Source organism: Pleurodeles waltl, chromosome 8, assembly GCF_031143425.1.
Source record: "Pleurodeles waltl isolate 20211129_DDA chromosome 8, aPleWal1.hap1.20221129, whole genome shotgun sequence".
In the NCBI taxonomy this organism is placed as follows: Eukaryota; Metazoa; Chordata; class Amphibia; order Caudata; family Salamandridae; genus Pleurodeles; species Pleurodeles waltl.
In genome coordinates, this window is record NC_090447.1 from 1,494,876,912 (window position 1) to 1,494,889,593 (window position 12,682).

Genomic DNA, 12,682 nt, shown 5'->3' on the forward strand with positions numbered 1-12,682 from the left:
ATTTTCCCCCTGCTGTCTCCCTCATTGGTAACTTAGTTACTGCATCACTACTCTGCGGCATCTTCTCGTTGTGCTCTGGGACACTGTCTTTCTTCTTTTCCTTTTTCTTCACCCATCTGCTCTCCCATTTGTCTAAGCACCTCCACACTTGTGCACTCTGCAGCAATTCTCTAAGGTGCGTTTTCATGCCTGCTGACCTCATGTGTTCAAAATCTGTGGTCCCGAAATCCAATCTATAGCTCCTGCTCAAGTGTTTTGTCTTGTCTATCTCAACCCCGTTTTTGTCAGCTATTTCTTGCAACCTCCTATGTACCTTGTTCACTTCTCTCGTAATCCTGGGACATAGATACCTCAGCTCTTCTTCTGTGTAGGACTCTAGCCTATTCACACCCATAGTCCCTTCCACCAATTCTTCTGCTTCCATGCCCAACCTGACCTTATTCAAATAGTCTTCTCCCTTCCCACTGGCTGAGCTTTGTGTGGAATTCAAACTGTTGAACCATTGCGTCAGCTGTTGCGCATTCAACCCCATCAGTGTAGCATTCACATCGACTGCCATTGATGGTTGCGGCAACTTTTCAGTATTCGATGATAGCGGTATCACCAGTGGGGGACTCGACTTCACCACTGTTGACTGAGCACATATGGGACTAAACTCCATCAAGGACCCAGGTCCAGTTGGCTGAGCCACTATCGGAGTTGTCTCTGGAGTGTTTTCTATGTACCTTCTTTCTATCCCATTCTGCACCACTGATCCTTGACCGCTCATAACTGATTTAGGCTGACTGTACAAAGGTACCGGTGGACCTACAGTAATAGGTAGGGATATCGCATCTGGGTTCTGTCCATTTCCCAGGTTCTGAGGCATGTTCATCCCCACACCATGGGTCATCATTGCCGGCATGCCCATCTGACTCCCTGTCATCTGAGCATGTGCAATTTCCCCGTGCATCTGCTTTTGAGGCACTCCCATTACGGTTGGTTCTATAATCATTCCCGTACTGTTGTCACTGCTGTAGTACCTTGGGACCTGCGGCTGATAACTCTCTGCTGGTTTCAACACAGGCACATCTGGATATATTCTCCTAATCTGTGGTATCTGCGGAGTGAACAGTAAACTCGGGTCTTTAGATCCCGATAGCATCTCTGAATTCGGGGTTTCATTATTCTGTACCGGTGCCGGAGGGGCAGAACTGGTACCTAGACCTTGTTCATTTTCTGCATAAGGCGGTGGATGGTCGTTCAGCAACTGAGTGATGAACTCCTCATCCTCTGATTCGTCTTCTCTATCTTTGGAACACCTCCCGTTTGTCTTACAGGTGGCTTTCTTGCCTGTCGCCTTTTCTTCCTCAACGATTGCTGGAAACATTTTTATCCCCTGCAATACATCTGACCTCCACACCTTCTGTGCATTATCCCACCTAGCGTCCGCTAGTGTCTTTTCTACTTTTCTTATCCTGGTCTCAAACTTCTTTTGCTGTTGCTGTCTAGCCATTAGTTCCCAAATCGCTAGAGCCTCAAACTGTGCTGGCCTTGGAGGTACCTTCATGTCGTACATCGCGAATCTCAAATTCTCTAGGATCCTTATATTGAATGTCCCATGGATCGGGAACGCTACGCTCCCATGTTTCTCTGTCAGTTTGTGCCATTGCTTTAGCCAAAGGCACGGAGCTACCCCCTTTTCTTCCATTACAATATAAGCTGGTGTACCTTCGGGTGGCGTCTCCTCTCCTACGCTCGCTTTAATGTAAGACTCCCCCTTCATCGCACTCTTTAATGCTTTCAAAAATTTCATTTTCTCGTCTTTTATTTCGCAAAATTTGTAATCAATGGGTGACTATAATTCCCGGAATACTCTTTGCTTGCCTTTCCCCTTCCAATCGAGCCCCACGGACTGCGTCCAATCCGTGCGCGACCCGTCTTTGCAACCAACCTATCCCAGCGCGGCTCCTAGTGACGTCACACTCACACACACTGCGGCTGACAAAGCCTCGCGGCTTGTCCTCCTTCACTCACCTCCTCTCGTAACAACTTGGCATGTATCGCGAGCAACCAAAAATAAATAAATATATAAAACAGATCTGTCGGTTTACTACAGGAAGGGTAACACAATCGCTTCAGGACCTTAGGGATTTTTCACTAGCCTCGGCAGTTATTCCATCTTTCTCGGTCCCCACTTTCGCAAGCAAATCTGACCCGCAGACTCTGCTCTCAACTTGTCAATGATCTATTCTAGTGCACTTAGAATTTGTCAAAGCCCGAAGTCGAAGTTTTCTTTCACTTCCTTAACACACGTACCGACTCGTTGACCACGCCCGATCAACCTACTAAACCGACCAGACCACAACATAAAACAAGTGTCTCATACACTTTTCAACATACTCCGGAGTCTCTTGACCTCGCAGGGCCCGCCTCAACAACAACAACCATGTGGACCTTTTTCCTGCACAAAGCGCCACATGCACATGAAGTTCGACGACTTCCCTACTCTCACACTCGGAGTCGCACCTCCGCTATTCTCTATGAAGTTCGACGACTTCGCTATTTCTACACTCGGAGTCGCACCTCCGCTATTCTCTAAAATCCTCGCAACCTCACACAATCTGCGGCAATAAGCTGTGCAAACGCAAAACCCTAACTTCACTCATACCGTCACTAGTACCACCAACGCCGATTCCACATCTCCCTTCTCTCCATTCGCAAGCTCCGAGATCCCGGGAAAGTCGCGGGGTTACTTAGCCCATCATCATTCTCTCAATCTGTTTTACCCAAGAAAATCTAATTCAACCTCTCGAACGGGGTCTCAAAGGACGAAACCGTTAACTCAACACCATATACTTCTCGAGTAGGGGTCCCAAAGGGCATAACCGTCCTCTGCTACCATCTACTGATAGAGCGTTCCGACCATATAATTTACCTGTATTTTGGACGCTCCTGGGTCGACGAATCTTTTGACCAAGTGGGACTCTCCTTACCCGAGAGAAAATCTAATTTTAATCAAATCAATAATCAATAACGAACATAAGCAATACCATGGTCAACATAACACTTCACAATTAATCCAGAATACATTTCGGCGAAACCATGACCTTTCGGTCATAAATAACCACACCAAATTATGTAAAGTTAGTGAATTTATTTCCCTATATTAACAAAGCTAGCACAATGTAAATGTGTCTCAACACCAAATGATATATGTAAATGAACACTAATAGCTGTCCATATCGGCGGAAAAGATGCAATCTATGCAGCATTTGAATAATAATGCCTTCTATAATGGCAACACAAACTACTAAAACAATAATCTGTAATGAACTAATTGCATACATTGATCAGCATAACAAGGTCTCAAATTGCACCGTGCAACGAATGAATCCTCACCTAACCTCAAATTAGCATCAGCATGTGGGACTTCATGCAAAACAATTTAGCAATATTAATTTGGAAAACTCCTAACTAGGGATCTCGTCAAAATCAGCAGTTGGTTACCTAAAAAGAAAACACAATGCAATTGTACATTTTATCTTTCATATTTACCAAATTCAATCAGCATTCAAGGAAGTCTTCGTCTCACAGGTACCGGATACGATCAGCATGGGACGGGGGCAAAGGGGTAGGGTGAACGGGGCAATTGCCTCACAGCGGCAAGATAAACTACTACTTCATACAAAGGGCAAATCAAAGTTTAAAGTCTCTAGGGCCAGAATTATTTAAAGTCTCTTTCTCTCGATTAGAGAAAGCATCAGGGTCTCGTTCAAAATGGCGTCGATCATCAGCTGACCAAAATGGCTGCAAAATGGCAATAATGGCTGCAATGGCTATAATGGCTGCAATGGCTATAATGGCTGCTTCCTCTTTGTGCACCTGGTTTTTATAGACAACAGTTCAAATCCAGTAGGGTCTTCCATTGGAGGGTTCATAGGTTAGCTTCAAATTGTCCAATTAAAACAACAGTTTACAAGCTTTTACTTAAGCATACATTATCCTTGAAGGCGGGTACGTAAGTTGCAACATATTTTACCAATTAACTCACTTTCAGAGCGTCCATTGTCTGCACCTGCAGATTGACCTTGGAGCAACGAAAAAGATGCCAGGCTGGCACGAAACCTTAAAGATAAGCATGTGAGCCGGTCTCACTGGAAAAGTACAGCTTCAGGCAAAAATACGCATTTATTTGCACAGTGGAAAAATACGAGCATCTAGACCGTGAGACAAGCAACTAGGCCGAAGCCTTCGCTAAAGTTATGCTAAGCTAAAACATTTTCACATAAGCAAATCATAGCACACGTTTACGATTATGTCAGATTAGTGCAATTCTAATACACCACGTTATATAAAGCACGCTTATAAATGTTGGCAAACTACTCTGAGGGCACATTTGTCCCCGTACAATCTTCATTAGTTCGGTTAAAGTCACACTTGATTATTGCAGTACTACGTTTATGCGCTAATAAATGTAAAACCTTCATTTCTGCGTCATCACTCCTTCTTAAAATTTCTAAAGTTCTGTGAAATGAGCTACTATATTCTTCTTGAGGCATTCCTTCTGAACTTTTTTAAATGACACCTGAGAACCTGCCTACTTAAAACCATTTAAATACCACTGTGTCTTCTTTAAATTGTGCTCTACTTACGTAGGGCTGCTGTACAAATTTTCATTCATTCATTTGATATTACAAATTATTGGGATAAGATACTGTGTCTTGCTCTAATTAGAGTGAGAGACAAATGTTATAAGTCTTACAGGAGCTTTGTGCTTGATCTTTGGAAACAGCAAAAGCTTCTTTAAAGTCTAAGCTGTGCAATACAATTGAACACATGTGACTCAGACACACAAACTTGTTGAAAGGTGAAATAGCACTGCCAATTTGAACTAGGTTCGTGAAACTGTAAGGGCGTTGTGGATTGGTTATTACATTTTTCTCTTATTTGTATTTATTCATTTTAATTTACCATTTCCAGAAACATTGTGAAAAGAAATCATACAATATCTCAACAATGAGTAACATTCCTGATTTGACCAATGAAGTTGCAACAAGCTGGTGATGATGGAGCCATGAACCTTTAGTTGAAAGTCATCAACATAGAGCAGAAATCTAAACTTGTGAGAGACTCTTGCTTATGGGCACGGATAAATTTTAAGCAGAATAAGAGACACAAATCCATGGCTGATGCATTAGGCAAAGGGGTCGAGTATTCAACCGGGAGATCCATGCCAGACTTTCAGGACATCCACATGAAATACATTTTCACAAAACAAATTTAAATGGAAATCTTCACATAGTGGTGATCCTGAAATCTGGGATTCATCTGATCCTCTGGGAATTTATATTTGATGATCCTATGTGTCACTTTAGGGTACGGTCAGATCGAAACAGTTTCACCGTCCAATTGCTTTCTCTGTGATGCCCCTTTCTCAGATTTTACCTTCACAACATAATTCATTCCTGACACAACTTGACTGATGTAGCGTTCGGCCTGAAAGACACTGTAGTTTGACCCGGTCTGCTTTTGTACTTCAGGCTTTACCTGTGGGAGGAAAAAAAAAAGAAATTCAGCTCTTCTTTCAATATGGGAGTTAATGTTTCCATTTCAATATTTCCAAAAAAGTCACAAATCACTCATGATTACAGACAGTCCGTCCATGGGAAGGAATGAACAGGCCAAATATTGATTCCTTTGTAGTGCAAGTGGCTCATAGACAGAAAGAACCAGTGTAGTGGGCTTGCACCCTGGGTATGAGCCGGTATCCTGAGCTGTGTGATCATTACCTCAAAGTGGAGAGAATTATACAGAAGACCACTGAAGTCCATCCGCGGCTCGCAGGGTTTACAAGGGGCAGGGCAGCGTGCAGCAGCGGGAGGGGGAGGGGAATATTAATGAAAAAGAAATACATATTTGTTTTAAAAACTTCCCTGCGCATCACCGCTCCTCCATCCTCTTACAAGGCATATGCTCCAGGCCTGCCCTGCGGCCAATCCTGATGCTGCTCAGAGCAGCGTTAGGATTGGCTGGGAGTACCCAGCCAGGGTGCTCCCAGGCAGACTAGGAACCTGCGCCTGCTCTCTCCAGCACAGCAACACAGTGTGGGGCTGGAGAAAGCACAGTGCACGTAGGTTTGGCCGGCCCGAGACGGCCGGCCAAGCACACATGCGCACTGAGGGGATTGCACAGTGCACTCCCCCATCATCCTTTAACAGTGAAGGTATAATAAACGTAGGCCCAGATTTATACTTTTTGCCGCAAAACTGCACTAACGCAGTTTTGCCGCAAAATGTTTATCACCTACTTGTGTCACTTTAAAATGCCAGCAGGGCACCGTATTTACAGAATGGTGCAAGCAGGCGCTAAGTTTGGGCTAGCATCTAAAAAAAAGACGCTAGCCGGGTGGGGTGAAGGGGGTTTTGCATCTAACAATGAACCTAGGCAGGTTAGAGGCAAAAACAATGACGTTAACCAGCCTTGCCTCATTTCCAGACTTACAACCATCCAAAAACATGACTCCTGTCTTAGGAAAGACAGGAGTCATGCCCACCACCCCAATGGCCAGCACAGGGGACAAGTGTCCCGTTGGCATGGCCATTGCCCTCAGTGCCATGCAGTGGGCCCCTTGTTAGGGCCCCCTAAGGCACTTAAACAAAAAAGACTTACCCATACTTACCCTACTTACCTGGGAAGGGCGTCCTCCATCCTCTGGTATCCCACTGGTGGGGTAGGGGTGTTTCTGGGGCTTGGGGTGGGCACCTGTGGGCCCATTCCATGGTGTTTGATCATGGCAATGGGTCCACAGGTCCTCTAACGCCTGGTCTGACCAAGGCGTTAAATAATGGTGCTAAGCAAGCTTAGCACCATTATTTGGGGCCGCACCACACCTGTGCATCATTTTTGCACAATGGATAAATATGGCACTATGGGGATTGCAACATTTTTTGGATGGGAACACCTACCTTGCATCTCATTGACGCAAAGTAGGTTCATGCATCCAAACAATGGTGCAACTCCCAGATTTTGACGCTAGATGTGTCTAGCATCAAAAAAAAATATGGAGTTAAGTTTGTGCCAAATTTGCGTAAAATATGAGGCAAATTTGGTGCAAACAGAGTATACAAATGCCCCGTAGTTTATTATCCTTTCATTGTTCAAGGTTTGCAGCAGCTGCTGCTATCGGGGAGCGACGCCGCTTCGCCATAGCGGAGGAGCCGCCGCTGGTGATTGGTACATTTTCTGTTGCTTATTGCTGTATTTGGGCGCTAAGTTGGTTCAAACGAGGCACAAACTTTTCCCAGATACTGCTAATATGCATAAAATGACGAAATAATTCAATACAACTGTCACAAAATGTGCTGAATTGCACAGCATGATTTGCTTTTTCCTGCCACAAAATGTAGATTTATTTTGTGATTTGAACTGAATAAACTTTGTTTAGATTGCTCTAAATACTGGTCTTCTTTGTTCACGCTTTTGACATTCTGACAAGTACATTGGTTGTTTTTGTGGACTTCTTTTTGCTCGGATTTGGTAAACTACAAACAAATTCTGAGACAAAACTCTGAATAAGATTCTCAGGATTTATTAAAGTTTGTAGTTTATGTAAAAGGTGGTTGGAAGTGCCCACAATTGGTTAATGTGCATTTGTCTTAAGAAGTGAAAGTAGAAATAAAATAATTAAAAAACAAAAAAAGGAAAGAAAGGATACAGTTGTATCCTCAGTTTGTCAATAGCTTGGTTCTAGTAAAGCCTAACCATCTGTAATAGAAATCTGTTGACAGCATTCAAGGCCAGATGTAGGTAGAAGCAATTTTGCATTCCCTAAATAGTGACTTCATAGAAATTGCTATTTAGGAAATGCAAAATGCTATGCGATTCCTACTTTGTAGGAATCACTATTAGGAAATCGCAAATAAGGAACCCCATGCCATTTGTGACAATGGCTGGTTTTGCATTTCCCAAATAGCAATTTCCTAATAGGGAACACTGTTTGGGAAATGCAAAACCAAGGAGGGCTATGGGAAAAAGTAGTGGTGCACATGTAGAGCAACACATATGCCCAAGAGGCATGTGTGTGCTCTATTGCACTGTACAATTTTTTTTATTTATTTATTTAATTGCACATGGTTACCATTGACTTAAAGTCAATGGCAACTGCCTTTCCTAAATGCTCATTTTGCATTTAGGATATGCGTTGTACATGTGCCAAGAAATCGCAAATACAAATCCCTATGTGCAATTTACTATTTAGGGAATCGCAAAATGCGATTTCTACAGGGTAGAAATCGCTATGTAGAAATCACATTTAACTATTCCCTAAAGGCCTTTGTACATAGGAAAAGGCTGTTTTGCTTTTTTTTTTAACAGGCCGAAATTGCGATTGGGCCCGTTAAGAAATGCAAAAGGCCTTTGTACATCTGGCCCAAAGATCCTTTGAGGGGTAATCAGCAAACTGATAAATATCATAAATATTGTTTGGATTACCGCACAAAACAGCCCTCATTTTGCTGTTTTGATGGGTATGTTGATTGTTCTGAGTATTCATTGCCTCTTTAAATGCTCATTAGTCCTGTGTGACTTTTGGGTTCATTTAGAGTTTGGAGGGAACCAGAAATCCTCCAATTGCCAGAGTAGACCTCAAAACAGGAATAGAATACACCATCATAATTCAATCCACAATACTATCCCTATAGTGGTGTAAATTCAGCCGGTGGATTTAACTCTGCATATACAGACGTCACCTTCCAGCTTCCTCATCTGTGGCTGTCGAATGGTGCCAGAGTGAAGATGGCCAGAGAGTAGGGCTCCCACTACCTTGCCCATGCTCCCTCTCACTCCCACTGTGCCCTCCCAGACACATGAATATCATCCTGACATCATATCATCAGTAAAGGAGTTTGGTGTGGAGCCCTAGCTTGGAGACCCTCTTCTCTCCCTCTAGCCTGACTGTGCCATATTGCAAGTGCAGGCCCTTTTGACCTCTAGAGACCAAACATGTGCATGCTTATAACATGCCTGCAGCAGTGTCTACACAAGGTTAGAGCAGAAAGTTAGAAGCTGTCAAGCTGCACAAGACAGTAGTAGAGAACATTGACAAGCTGGTGTGGAAAAGTAACACGAACAATGTGTGCTCTAATACCGCAGGCACAGTCAGTTCCTGGATCTTAGAGTGGTGACTGGGTCACTGCATCAGTTGAGAAAAATGACTTTTAGAGACTTTATATGGTCCAGGTGAAGGATCTGAGGCGTTATTTTAATCACTAAATTGCTATAAACTGCTATTTTAAATCTTTATATGGTGTGGCCGAGGAGATGCTTGTCAGGAATCTCCTGCAGTGGCACAGTCTGAATCCCCAGGTCACCCCCTGCCAGTGCTTGAATAAGTACCAGGAGTCTTCTTAGGAGACCTCTGCAGCCTGTGCCACTCATTGCCCCACCAGTGCTGCCAATAACAATACCAATACAATCACAAAACGTTGCACTCCTACAAATCACACTACTGTATTACAGGTCACCCAAAGCTACAAGAATGTACTGGATTAGTCTGAATTGTAATTTTATTACTGTATATTAGATTATTAAACATTGCTGTTGTGCTCATCTAAAAAATAGACAGACAATGCCACCATGTGGTGGACTGTCATTAGTGCTGGTGTTGAGAATTAAGTACCGGTGCTGAGCATTGGAAACTACTAGAAATTTTATGACAGCAAATCAGAGGTGATGATTATAGGTAATGGCGCCCCTACTGCCCCTCTGGCTATGTACTCTGAGGCGTTTAACAGCCTGCCTCCTCCAATAACACAAGTAAAAAGCCTCGGCTTTCTGCTGAACCCACGCTTAACTATGGAGCCACAAGCTAAAAGAATCTCCTCAATCTGCTTCGCCTTAATTAGAAGTGTCAGGAAGATTCTTGGACTTCTGCCATTCGCTGCCAGAAGAATTCTTGTACAAGCCCTAGTCCTCTCCCGCCTGGACTACGGGAACTCTCTATATCTTAGTTCTCCAGATTATGTAATAAAGAGGCTGCAGGTTACGCAGAACGCGGCAGCTAGACTTCTCATGAATACCCCAAGGCATCTTTCCGCTAAACCAGCACTTGCAGCTCTTCATTGGCTTCCGATTAAGCAGCGCATTCAGTTTAAAGCTCTGTGTCTTGTTCACAGAGCCTTACACAATAAGGGTCCCCTTTCCGTTAGAAAACGGATCTTTCTTAACTCGCCCCTTAGACCTCTTAGATCTCGTTCTTCTCGACAGGTTTACATCCCTTTGGTCAAGATATCATGGGGAGGTAATTCGTTCTCCATCAGGGCTGCTCGCCTCTGGAATGCCCTGCCCTTTGAATGCCGTCAGGAATCCTCTGAACTTCTCTCTAGGAGGAAGTTGAAAACCATTCTCTTTCCCAGTTAATCTGCTTCCCCTGGCTCTTCCGACATTCATGGTGTACTTTAGCACTGGGATGCCCCCGGGTAGCCATGCGCTCTACAAATCTATAAACTAAACTAAACTACCTGTTCAAATTAAGCACTGCCACCCGCGTGCATTAGGTTTGCATGCACCCATGTCCCAGTGTTTCTTCTGCCTTGCAGCTCTTGGCAGAGGCTGCTGTCAGAGGTACTGAAAGCCCAGATCCTTTGGCACTGAGTGGTCTGGCAGGGCAACTCCTTGGCCATCGAGGACATGCCAAGCTAAGAAATCAAAGAAGCAGACTTGGTATGCAGAGACAAGCTTAAATGTCATGACCAAGAGCTGAAGGCCAAGCACAGAGGGTTGACTTTAAGTTGATTGGCAATCCCATACTGGACTCCAACTGCTGGCTCTTTCCCGGTAAGAGATGGTATCTCAAAAGTTTGGAGGAGGCAATGCTGATGTTCTTGTGCAGGAAATTTGCCCGTGAATCACACTCATTCCTCCTGATCCCTTAACTACTACTTAGGGTGAAGAAAGAGGATTGCACCATTACCCGCATATTGAGCCAGACAGTTCCAGGTCACAGATCCGTGGAAGATTGCCAGTATCAACTCATTTGCATACCTGGATGGAGCTTTGATGTCTGATGGGGCATGATGGTCATAACCTGCACTCTCATCCAACCTCACTCCAAGGCACAGCTTGGCAGCTGAAGACTTAAAATTCATCTCATCAAACATCTTGGAGGACTTCATATTCTTCTTCAGGCGACCAGGGCTGACATAAAAACTTAGAGGCTTATTTACAAGCCCCCTCAGCCGCGGGTGCTTCACTTTTTTGTGGCGCATTAGTGGCGCATTGTGCAGGCCCATATCTACAGGGGCACACAAAGCCGCTTCGCATGGCTTTTCATGGCCATGTTGATGTGGTGTAAGGAAACTCAGCACAAGTCTATGCATTGTCTTACACTGCATCAGGGAGGTGTACATGGGCACTGCGGTGGATGTTCCCACACAACACCCACAGGTTTTGACGCATTCCTGTAAACCTGGGAATGAGTCAAAATCTTACGCCTCCCCAGGGGAGGAGCAACGAGGATTCTCATAGTTTATTCCTCTTTCCATGTGTGCTGTGTTCTGCAGCACACACAGAATGAGGAAACAGCCTCTCAGGATTGTTTTTGTGCAGAAAGGTACCCCTTCCCGCATATAAACAATATTGCATGCACCAATGTGCAAGGGTGCCTGTGTTGGTGCTACGCAGCCCATTGTACGCCAGCGCAGGGGCAAAGGACAGAAATGTGCTGTACGCCTTAAATATGCCACATTCTTGCCCTTTCCCAGTGACGGAGCGCAGCGCAGCAAGGCGGCTTCCTGCGCGGCACTGCACCACTCTTCTATAAATATGGTCCATACTTTGAAAAATGGAAAAGATCTTGCATGTGTCAGGAACAATTTGTATTGGCTGACTGTAAAAATCACACTTTTTTTCTTCTTTGTCTGCTTTGTTGGCACAAGCCACTCACAAGCACTCCTCCCTCAGAGTCCACCTAGCGGTGATATCATCATACAGATGGCGACCAGATGTCCCATCCACTTTCTCGCATTGAGGAATTGTGCAGTTTGAGGGGGGCATGTTTAAAGCATTCCATCCAATCTTAACTGTGGAGTAAGAAATCAATGCATTTTGAGAAATTTTACAAGATGAAACTAAAATGTATTTCTTGGGAGATCGCTCTCCTTCTAGCAAAAGTTTTGAGTAGATGATTTGGGAAAATCAAGCATTTTCATTGAAGGAGGTGTTTCTCGAGTTCTACTCAGACAAGGCTGTTCTGAGGATAAATATTAAGTTTAGGGGGTCTTTTCACCCAAACACTAATCTAAAAAAATCCTCAGCTGGGAGATTGCTGTTTGCTTTGGGCGTCTATCTCAAAAGAACCAAGGGCCTGATTTACAGTTTGGCAGATGGGGTTACACCATCACAAACGTGATAGATATCCAGTCTGCCGTATTACTATTCCATTATATCCTATGGAAATGGAAATACCGCAGACAAAATATCCGTCACATTTGTGACGGAGTAACTCATCCACCAAACTCTAAACCAGGCCCTAAGTCTTTCAGCAATTCTGAGACCTTTCCCAAATTCCAACAAAGCTCGGCCATTTTCGAAGCATGGAACTGGTCAGTGGAAGGTGGCAGCGGCAGCCATGTGGCAGTAATAGCCCTTGCAACAGATGGTGGTGGCACATTCATTGAGAGGAATGACTACACTAGTGGCACTC

At 44.2% G+C, this 12,682-nt stretch overlaps 1 long non-coding RNA gene across 1 annotated transcript in view; it reads right to left on the minus strand.

The window, feature by feature from the left end:
* Positions 1-3,148: 3,148 nt before the first annotated feature.
* Positions 3,149-12,682, minus strand: part of LOC138249267 (uncharacterized) — a 123,577-nt gene continuing 114,043 nt past the window's right edge. The window contains exon 3 of the long non-coding RNA XR_011194816.1: positions 3,149-5,529. This is a non-coding gene — a long non-coding RNA (uncharacterized lncRNA). The remainder of the gene's footprint in view (positions 5,530-12,682) is intronic.